Genomic DNA, 9,928 nt, shown 5'->3' with positions numbered 1-9,928 from the left:
CCTCCTGTGTAAAGATGATCGCTGCTGATTATAGATTTTCCCTGTTGTTTAGAGATTTTGTCTGCTTTGTAAAGATGTCCGCTATTGAGCAATGTGTTTCCTGTTGTGTAAAGGTTCTCCGTGTTGTGTAACGGGGTTCCGTTTTGTGTGAAGGTATTGCCTGTTGGGTAAAGGCCAAGAGCACCATCTGGTGCTGGCGACACGGCGCTGCAGGAATGCGTTGAGAGAAAGGGGAAGGCCAAGGCTGCTCCAAGTTTGAAGCATTTGCAGCTTGTGTTGGTGCGAATAAAGTGTTTTGAAAGTTGTGTTGCAGGTTCTTGTGTTTTTTGCAAGAAGGAAGTTGCTGTAAGTAAAGCATAAATTGTGATAACAAAACCTGACGCACTGAGCCTGAAATTTATCATAATTTAAGAGAAGAGAACAATAGGAAAAATTTGCCCTCCTAATCACAACTTCCCCAGACTAATGGTATGAAAAACACATCTGACTCTCATCCTGAAGTCAGAGTCCAGATCCCCTCCCCACCCTTTTCGTTTGCAGAATGGATCTTCTCTTAACCATGTCTTAATGTAACTTTCGCTGTCTGGATAGGTTCGATTGACAAAAAGATACTGGTGTTAAATTAATTGGATTGCAGCACAGGAACAAATGGGAGGTGCTGTTCAACCGGCAAGTTTGGAAGGGCGAACGGGGAAAGGACGGAGAGATGGTGGGTGCGAGAGTGACAGCAATGGGGGGCGCGGTCGATAGATTGCAAGAAATGGAAGAAAGAGTAAACGTGGTGTACATCTGAATAAGTGAGAGGCAGCAGGTGTGGGGACGAGTGAGTGAACGGTCTGAATTCAGTTGGTTGGGTGACGGTGTTTGTAGTGTTCGGTGCGGGGTTCAGGCCAATTATGGAGCAGAGGAAATTCTGCGATTCGGATCAGCCTGTCAATAGCAACTGAAGGAAAAGGTGACCCAAAACCGGCATGCCTGCCTGGTTTACTGCTGGTGGTGAAGCGACGAAATTTATAAATGTCGCAATATCTGGCAGCGGTGGGATTCGAACCCACGCCCCCGAAGAGACTGGAGCCTTAATCCAGCGCCTTAGACCGCTCGGCCACGCTACCACGGCAGTGCGCTAAGGAATCTGAAACTAGTGACTGGTGATTGAAATGTGGCCTGGTCTTGTCAATTGCAGGGGAAACAAAAGGAAATTAAATTCGTGGACGGCAAACTCACTTCTGATGCAACCCACTATATCAGAAGCAGCTACGTGTTCACAAGGCAACACTAATAAATAAAAGTTTGCTGCAACACACCCATTGTAAATTTCATTCAAAATTTATCCCTGTTGTGTGTTGCAAGCAGGAAGTTGGTGTAAGTAAAGTGTGATAAAATTAAGTGCGTTTGATTGGGGTAGCAATAGAGCATTTTATTGTTGGTGTATATAAGAATGCAACTAGCAGAAGAAGGCTTACGATCAATCGACCTCTGGGTTATGGGACCAGCACGCTTCCGCTGCTACACTCTGCTGTCGGTTAGCAAACAATCCCGGCTGGTGCTTAGGTTCCGATGCCCCACAGTGCTGTGTGTTAGCGAGACAAATTTCAGCATCCAGCCTGTGTTGAAAACTATAGCATGGCCCTGAAACCGCCCAGAGACCCGGACCCCGCAGCACCCGTGTTTGCAGGCTGACATGGCTGCACGATGTCACAAGGACACTCTGTATTACGACACCGACAATGGGACACACACAAAATGACACACAGGAATCCGGAAAGGGTGTTTCTGGCCACACAAATGGAGGGACAGAGAAAGACACTGAAGAAACCAAAGAGAGAGAGAGACAGACAGAGCGATTAACACGAGGCAGAGACAGAGACTGAGGGAAAACCGAGACTGCGAGAGAAACAGAGAGGGAGGTAGACAGCCAGGGAAACGGAGACTGAGATGAAGAGAGAGACTTGCATGAAGGTGCGTTCTGCTGTGCAAAGAAATTCCCTGTAGTTCCCTGTTTCTAAAATTGTTCCCTCCTGTGTAAAGATGATCGCTGCTGATTATAGATTTTCCCTGTTGTTTAGAGATTTTGTCTGCTTTGTAAAGATGCCCGCTATTGAGTAATGTGTTTCCTGTTGTGTAAAGGTTCTCCGTGTTGTGTAACGGGCTTCCGTTTTGTGTGAAGGTATTGCCTGTTGTGTAAAGGCCAAGAGCCCCATCTGGTGCTGGCGACACGGCGCTGCAGGAATGCGTTGAGAGAAAGGGTAAGGCCAAGGCTGCTCCAAGTTTGCAGCATTTGCAGCTTATGTTGGTGCGAATAAAGTGTTTTGAAAGTTGTGTTGCAGGTTCTTGTGTTTTTTGCAAGAAGGAAGTTGCTGTAAGTAAAGCATAAATTGTGATAACAAAACCTGACGCACTGAGCCTGAAATTTATCATAATTTAAGAGAAGAGAACAATAGGAAAAATTTGCCCTCCTAATCACAACTTCCCCAGACTAATGGTATGAAAAACACATCTGACTCTCATCCTGAAGTCAGAGTCCAGATCCCCTCCCCACCCTTTTCGTTTGCAGAATGGATCTTCTCTTAACCATGTCTTAATGTAACTTTCGCTGTCTGGATAGGTTCGATTGACAAAAAGATACTGGTGTTAAATTAATTGGATTGCAGCACAGGAACAAATGGGAGGTGCTGTTCAACCGGCAAGATTGGAAGGGCGAACGGGGAAACGACGGAGAGATGACAGCAATGGGGGGCGCGGTCGATAGATTGCAAGAAATGGAAGAAAGTGTAAACGTGGTGTACATCTGAATAAGTGAGAGGCAGCAGGTGTGGGGACGAGTGAGTGAACGGTCTGAATTCAGTTGGTTGGGTGACGGTGTTTGTCGTGTTCGGTGCGGGGTTCGGGACAATTATGGAGCAGAGGAAATTCTGCGATTCGGATCAGCCTGTCAATAGCAACTGAAGGAAAAGGTGACCCAAAACCGGCATGCCTGCCTGGTTTACTGCTGGTGGTGAAGCGACGAAATTTATAAATGTCGCAATATCTGGCAGCGTTGGGATTCGAACACACGCCCCCGAAGAGACTGGAGCCTTAATCCAGCGCCTTAGACCGCTCGGCCACGCTACCACGTCAGTGCATTAAGGAATCTGAAACTAGTGACTGGTGATTGAAATGTGGCCTGGTCTTGTAAATAGCAGGGGAAACAAAAGGAAATTAAATTCGTGGACGGCAAACTCACTTCTGATGCAACCCACTATATCAGAAGCAGCTACGTGTTCACAAGGCAACACTAATAAATAAAAGTTTGCTGCAACACACCCATTGTAAATTTCATTCAAAATTTATCCCTGTTGTGTGTTGCAAGCAGGAAGTTGGTGTAAGTAAAGTGTGATAAAATTAAGTGCGTTTGATTGGGGTAGCAATAGAGCATTTTATTGTTGGTGTATATAAGAATGCAACTAGCAGAAGAAGGCTTACGATCAATCGACCTCTGGGTTATGGGACCAGCACGCTTCCGCTGCTACACTCTGCTGTCGGTTAGCAAACAATCCCGGCTGGTGCTTAGGTTCCGATGCCCCACAGTGCTGTGTGTTAGCGAGACAAATTTCAGCATCCAGCCTGTGTTGAAAACTATAGCATGGCCCTGAAACCGCCCAGAGACCCGGACCCCGCAGCACCCGTGTTTGCAGGCTGACATGGCTGCACGATGTCACAAGGACACTCTGTATTACGACACCGACAATGGGACACACACAAAATGACACACAGGAATCCGGAAAGGGTGTTTCTGGCCACACAAATGGAGGGACAGAGAAAGACACTGGTGAAACAAAAGAGAGAGAGAGAGACAGACAGAGCGATTAACACGAGGCAGAGACAGAGACTGAGGGAAAACCGAGACTGCGAGAGAAACAGAGAGGGAGGTAGACAGCCAGGGAAACGGAGACTGAGATGAAAAGAGAGACTTGCATGATGGTGCGTTCTGCTGTGCAAAGAAATTCCCTGTAGTGTAAAGATGTTCCCTGTTATATAAAATTGGTCCCTCCTGTGTAAAGATGATCGCTGCTGTGTATAGATTTTCCCTGTTGTTTAGAGATTTTGTCTGCTTTGTAAAGATGTCCGCTATTGAGTAATGTGTTTCCTGTTGTGTAAAGGTTCTCCGTGTTGTGTAACGGGCTTCCGTTTTGTGTGAAGGTATTGCCTGTTGTGTAAAGGCCAAGAGCAGCATCTGGTGCTGGCGACAAGGCGCTGCAGGAATGCGTTGAGAGAAAGGGGAAGGCCAAGGCTGCTCCAAGTTTGCAGCATTTGCAGCTTATGTTGGTGCGAATAAAGTGTTTTGAAAGTTGTGTTGCAGGTTCTTGTGTTTTTTGCAAGAAGGAAGTTGCTGTAAGTAAAGCATAAATTGTGATAACAAAACCTGACGCACTGAGCCTGAAATTTATCATAATTTAAGAGAAGAGAACAATAGGAAAAATTTGCCCTCCTAATCACAACTTCCCCAGACTAATGGTATGAAAAACACATCTGACTCTCATCCTGAAGTCAGAGTCCAGATCCCCTCCCCACCCTTTTCTTTTGCAGAATGGATCTTCTCTTAACCATGTCTTAATGTAACTTTCGCTGTCTGGATAGGTTCGATTGACAAAAAGATACTGGTGTTAAATTAATTGGATTGCAGCACAGGAACAAATGGGAGGTGCTGTTCAACCGGCAAGATTGGAAGGGCGAACGGGGAAAGGACGGAGAGATGGTGGGTGCGAGAGTGACAGCAATGGGGGGGCGCGGTCGATAGATTGCAAGAAATGGAAGAAAGAGTAAACGTGGTGTGCATCTGAATAAGTGAGAGGCAGCAGGTGTGGGGACGAGTGAGTGAACGGTCTGAATTCAGTTGGTTGGGTGACGGTGTTTGCAGTGTTCGGTGCGGGGTTCGGGCCAATTATGGAGCAGAGGAAATTCTGCGATTCGGATCAGCCTGTCAATAGCAACTGAAGGAAAAGGTGACCCAAAACCGGCATGCCTGCCTGGTTTACTGCTGGTGGTGAAGCGACGAAATTTATAAATGTCGCAATATCTGGCAGCGGTGGGATTCGAACCCACGCCCCCGAAGAGACTGGAGCCTTAATCCAGCGCCTTAGACCGCTCGGCCACGCTACCACGGCAGTGCGCTAAGGAATCTGAAACTAGTGACTGGTGATTGAAATGTGGCCTGGTCTTGTAAATAGCAGGGGAAACAAAAGGAAATTAAATTCGTGGACGGCAAACTCACTTCTGATGCAACCCACTATATCAGAAGCAGCTACGTGTTCACAAGGCAACACTAATAAATAAAAGTTTGCTGCAACACACCCATTGTAAATTTCATTCAAAATTTATCCCTGTTGTGTGTTGCAAGCAGGAAGTTGGTGTAAGTAAAGTGTGATAAAATTAAGTGCGTTTGATTGGGGTAGCAATAGAGCATTTTATTGTTGGTGTATATAAGAATGCAACTAGCAGAAGAAGGCTTACGATCAATCGACCTCTGGGTTATGGGACCAGCACGCTTCCGCTGCTACACTCTGCTGTCGGTTAGCAAACAATCCCGGCTGGTGCTTAGGTTCCGATGCCCCACAGTGCTGTGTGTTAGCGAGACAAATTTCAGCATCCAGCCTGTGTTGAAAACTATAGCATGGCCCTGAAACCGCCCAGAGACCCGGACCCCGCAGCACCCGTGTTTGCAGGCTGACATGGCTGCACGATGTCACAAGGACACTCTGTATTACGACACCGACAATGGGACACACACAAAATGACACACAGGAATCCGGAAAGGGTGTTTCTGGCCACACAAATGGAGGGACAGAGAAAGACACTGAAGAAACCAAAGAGAGAGAGAGACAGACAGAGCGATTAACACGAGGCAGAGACAGAGACTGAGGGAAAACCGAGACTGCGAGAGAAACAGAGAGGGAGGTAGACAGCCAGGGAAACGGAGACTGAGATGAAGAGAGAGACTTGCATGAAGGTGCGTTCTGCTGTGCAAAGAAATTCCCTGTAGTTCCCTGTTTCTAAAATTGTTCCCTCCTGTGTAAAGATGATCGCTGCTGATTATAGATTTTCCCTGTTGTTTAGAGATTTTGTCTGCTTTGTAAAGATGCCCGCTATTGAGTAATGTGTTTCCTGTTGTGTAAAGGTTCTCCGTGTTGTGTAACGGGCTTCCGTTTTGTGTGAAGGTATTGCCTGTTGTGTAAAGGCCAAGAGCCCCATCTGGTGCTGGCGACACGGCGCTGCAGGAATGCGTTGAGAGAAAGGGTAAGGCCAAGGCTGCTCCAAGTTTGCAGCATTTGCAGCTTATGTTGGTGCGAATAAAGTGTTTTGAAAGTTGTGTTGCAGGTTCTTGTGTTTTTTGCAAGAAGGAAGTTGCTGTAAGTAAAGCATAAATTGTGATAACAAAACCTGACGCACTGAGCCTGAAATTTATCATAATTTAAGAGAAGAGAACAATAGGAAAAATTTGCCCTCCTAATCACAACTTCCCCAGACTAATGGTATGAAAAACACATCTGACTCTCATCCTGAAGTCAGAGTCCAGATCCCCTCCCCACCCTTTTCGTTTGCAGAATGGATCTTCTCTTAACCATGTCTTAATGTAACTTTCGCTGTCTGGATAGGTTCGATTGACAAAAAGATACTGGTGTTAAATTAATTGGATTGCAGCACAGGAACAAATGGGAGGTGCTGTTCAACCGGCAAGATTGGAAGGGCGAACGGGGAAACGACGGAGAGATGACAGCAATGGGGGGCGCGGTCGATAGATTGCAAGAAATGGAAGAAAGTGTAAACGTGGTGTACATCTGAATAAGTGAGAGGCAGCAGGTGTGGGGACGAGTGAGTGAACGGTCTGAATTCAGTTGGTTGGGTGACGGTGTTTGTCGTGTTCGGTGCGGGGTTCGGGACAATTATGGAGCAGAGGAAATTCTGCGATTCGGATCAGCCTGTCAATAGCAACTGAAGGAAAAGGTGACCCAAAACCGGCATGCCTGCCTGGTTTACTGCTGGTGGTGAAGCGACGAAATTTATAAATGTCGCAATATCTGGCAGCGTTGGGATTCGAACACACGCCCCCGAAGAGACTGGAGCCTTAATCCAGCGCCTTAGACCGCTCGGCCACGCTACCACGTCAGTGCATTAAGGAATCTGAAACTAGTGACTGGTGATTGAAATGTGGCCTGGTCTTGTAAATAGCAGGGGAAACAAAAGGAAATTAAATTCGTGGACGGCAAACTCACTTCTGATGCAACCCACTATATCAGAAGCAGCTACGTGTTCACAAGGCAACACTAATAAATAAAAGTTTGCTGCAACACACCCATTGTAAATTTCATTCAAAATTTATCCCTGTTGTGTGTTGCAAGCAGGAAGTTGGTGTAAGTAAAGTGTGATAAAATTAAGTGCGTTTGATTGGGGTAGCAATAGAGCATTTTATTGTTGGTGTATATAAGAATGCAACTAGCAGAAGAAGGCTTACGATCAATCGACCTCTGGGTTATGGGACCAGCACGCTTCCGCTGCTACACTCTGCTGTCGGTTAGCAAACAATCCCGGCTGGTGCTTAGGTTCCGATGCCCCACAGTGCTGTGTGTTAGCGAGACAAATTTCAGCATCCAGCCTGTGTTGAAAACTATAGCATGGCCCTGAAACCGCCCAGAGACCCGGACCCCGCAGCACCCGTGTTTGCAGGCTGACATGGCTGCACGATGTCACAAGGACACTCTGTATTACGACACCGACAATGGGACACACACAAAATGACACACAGGAATCCGGAAAGGGTGTTTCTGGCCACACAAATGGAGGGACAGAGAAAGACACTGGTGAAACAAAAGAGAGAGAGAGAGACAGACAGAGCGATTAACACGAGGCAGAGACAGAGACTGAGGGAAAACCGAGACTGCGAGAGAAACAGAGAGGGAGGTAGACAGCCAGGGAAACGGAGACTGAGATGAAAAGAGAGACTTGCATGATGGTGCGTTCTGCTGTGCAAAGAAATTCCCTGTAGTGTAAAGATGTTCCCTGTTATATAAAATTGGTCCCTCCTGTGTAAAGATGATCGCTGCTGTGTATAGATTTTCCCTGTTGTTTAGAGATTTTGTCTGCTTTGTAAAGATGTCCGCTATTGAGTAATGTGTTTCCTGTTGTGTAAAGGTTCTCCGTGTTGTGTAACGGGCTTCCGTTTTGTGTGAAGGTATTGCCTGTTGTGTAAAGGCCAAGAGCAGCATCTGGTGCTGGCGACAAGGCGCTGCAGGAATGCGTTGAGAGAAAGGGGAAGGCCAAGGCTGCTCCAAGTTTGCAGCATTTGCAGCTTATGTTGGTGCGAATAAAGTGTTTTGAAAGTTGTGTTGCAGGTTCTTGTGTTTTTTGCAAGAAGGAAGTTGCTGTAAGTAAAGCATAAATTGTGATAACAAAACCTGACGCACTGAGCCTGAAATTTATCATAATTTAAGAGAAGAGAACAATAGGAAAAATTTGCCCTCCTAATCACAACTTCCCCAGACTAATGGTATGAAAAACACATCTGACTCTCATCCTGAAGTCAGAGTCCAGATCCCCTCCCCACCCTTTTCTTTTGCAGAATGGATCTTCTCTTAACCATGTCTTAATGTAACTTTCGCTGTCTGGATAGGTTCGATTGACAAAAAGATACTGGTGTTAAATTAATTGGATTGCAGCACAGGAACAAATGGGAGGTGCTGTTCAACCGGCAAGATTGGAAGGGCGAACGGGGAAAGGACGGAGAGATGGTGGGTGCGAGAGTGACAGCAATGGGGGGGCGCGGTCGATAGATTGCAAGAAATGGAAGAAAGAGTAAACGTGGTGTGCATCTGAATAAGTGAGAGGCAGCAGGTGTGGGGACGAGTGAGTGAACGGTCTGAATTCAGTTGGTTGGGTGACGGTGTTTGCAGTGTTCGGTGCGGGGTTCGGGCCAATTATGGAGCAGAGGAAATTCTGCGATTCGGATCAGCCTGTCAATAGCAACTGAAGGAAAAGGTGACCCAAAACCGGCATGCCTGCCTGGTTTACTGCTGGTGGTGAAGCGACGAAATTTATAAATGTCGCAATATCTGGCAGCGGTGGGATTCGAACCCACGCCCCCGAAGAGACTGGAGCCTTAATCCAGCGCCTTAGACCGCTCGGCCACGCTACCACGGCAGTGCGCTAAGGAATCTGAAACTAGTGACTGGTGATTGAAATGTGGCCTGGTCTTGTAAATAGCAGGGGAAACAAAAGGAAATTAAATTCGTGGACGGCAAACTCACTTCTGATGCAACCCACTATATCAGAAGCAGCTACGTGTTCACAAGGCAACACTAATAAATAAAAGTTTGCTGCAACACACCCATTGTAAATTTCATTCAAAATTTATCCCTGTTGTGTGTTGCAAGCAGGAAGTTGGTGTAAGTAAAGTGTGATAAAATTAAGTGCGTTTGATTGGGGTAGCAATAGAGCATTTTATTGTTGGTGTATATAAGAATGCAACTAGCAGAAGAAGGCTTACGATCAATCGACCTCTGGGTTATGGGACCAGCACGCTTCCGCTGCTACACTCTGCTGTCGGTTAGCAAACAATCCCGGCTGGTGCTTAGGTTCCGATGCCCCACAGTGCTGTGTGTTAGCGAGACAAATTTCAGCATCCAGCCTGTGTTGAAAACTATAGCATGGCCCTGAAACCGCCCAGAGACCCGGACCCCGCAGCACCCGTGTTTGCAGGCTGACATGGCTGCACGATGTCACAAGGACACTCTGTATTACGACACCGACAATGGGACACACACAAAATGACACACAGGAATCCGGAAAGGGTGTTTCTGGCCACACAAATGGAGGGACAGAGAAAGACACTGGTGAAACAAAAGAGAGAGAGAGAGACAGACAGAGCGATTAACACGAGGCAGAGACAGAGACTGAG

The 9,928-nt window shown here is 46.8% G+C and overlaps 3 non-coding genes across 3 annotated transcripts; all 3 read right to left on the bottom strand.

The window, feature by feature from the left end:
• Positions 1-1,030: 1,030 nt before the first annotated feature.
• Positions 1,031-1,112, bottom strand: trnal-aag (transfer RNA leucine (anticodon AAG)). Its single transcript has one exon. It is a non-coding gene; the product is annotated as a tRNA-Leu (tRNA).
• A 3,945-nt stretch (positions 1,113-5,057) lies between these two features.
• Positions 5,058-5,139, bottom strand: trnal-aag (transfer RNA leucine (anticodon AAG)). The gene has a single exon. It is a non-coding gene; the product is annotated as a tRNA-Leu (tRNA).
• A 3,945-nt stretch (positions 5,140-9,084) lies between these two features.
• On the bottom strand, positions 9,085-9,166 carry trnal-aag (transfer RNA leucine (anticodon AAG)). Its single transcript has one exon. It is a non-coding gene; the product is annotated as a tRNA-Leu (tRNA).
• Positions 9,167-9,928: the final 762 nt, after the last annotated feature.

Source organism: Somniosus microcephalus, unplaced genomic scaffold, assembly GCF_052327205.1.
Source record: "Somniosus microcephalus isolate GS21.2 unplaced genomic scaffold, FLI_Smic_1.0 scaffold1924, whole genome shotgun sequence".
Taxonomy (NCBI): domain Eukaryota; kingdom Metazoa; phylum Chordata; class Chondrichthyes; order Squaliformes; family Somniosidae; genus Somniosus; species Somniosus microcephalus.
The sequence above is the reverse complement of the archived record's forward strand: the minus strand, read 5'-3'. Positions and strand labels throughout refer to the sequence as shown.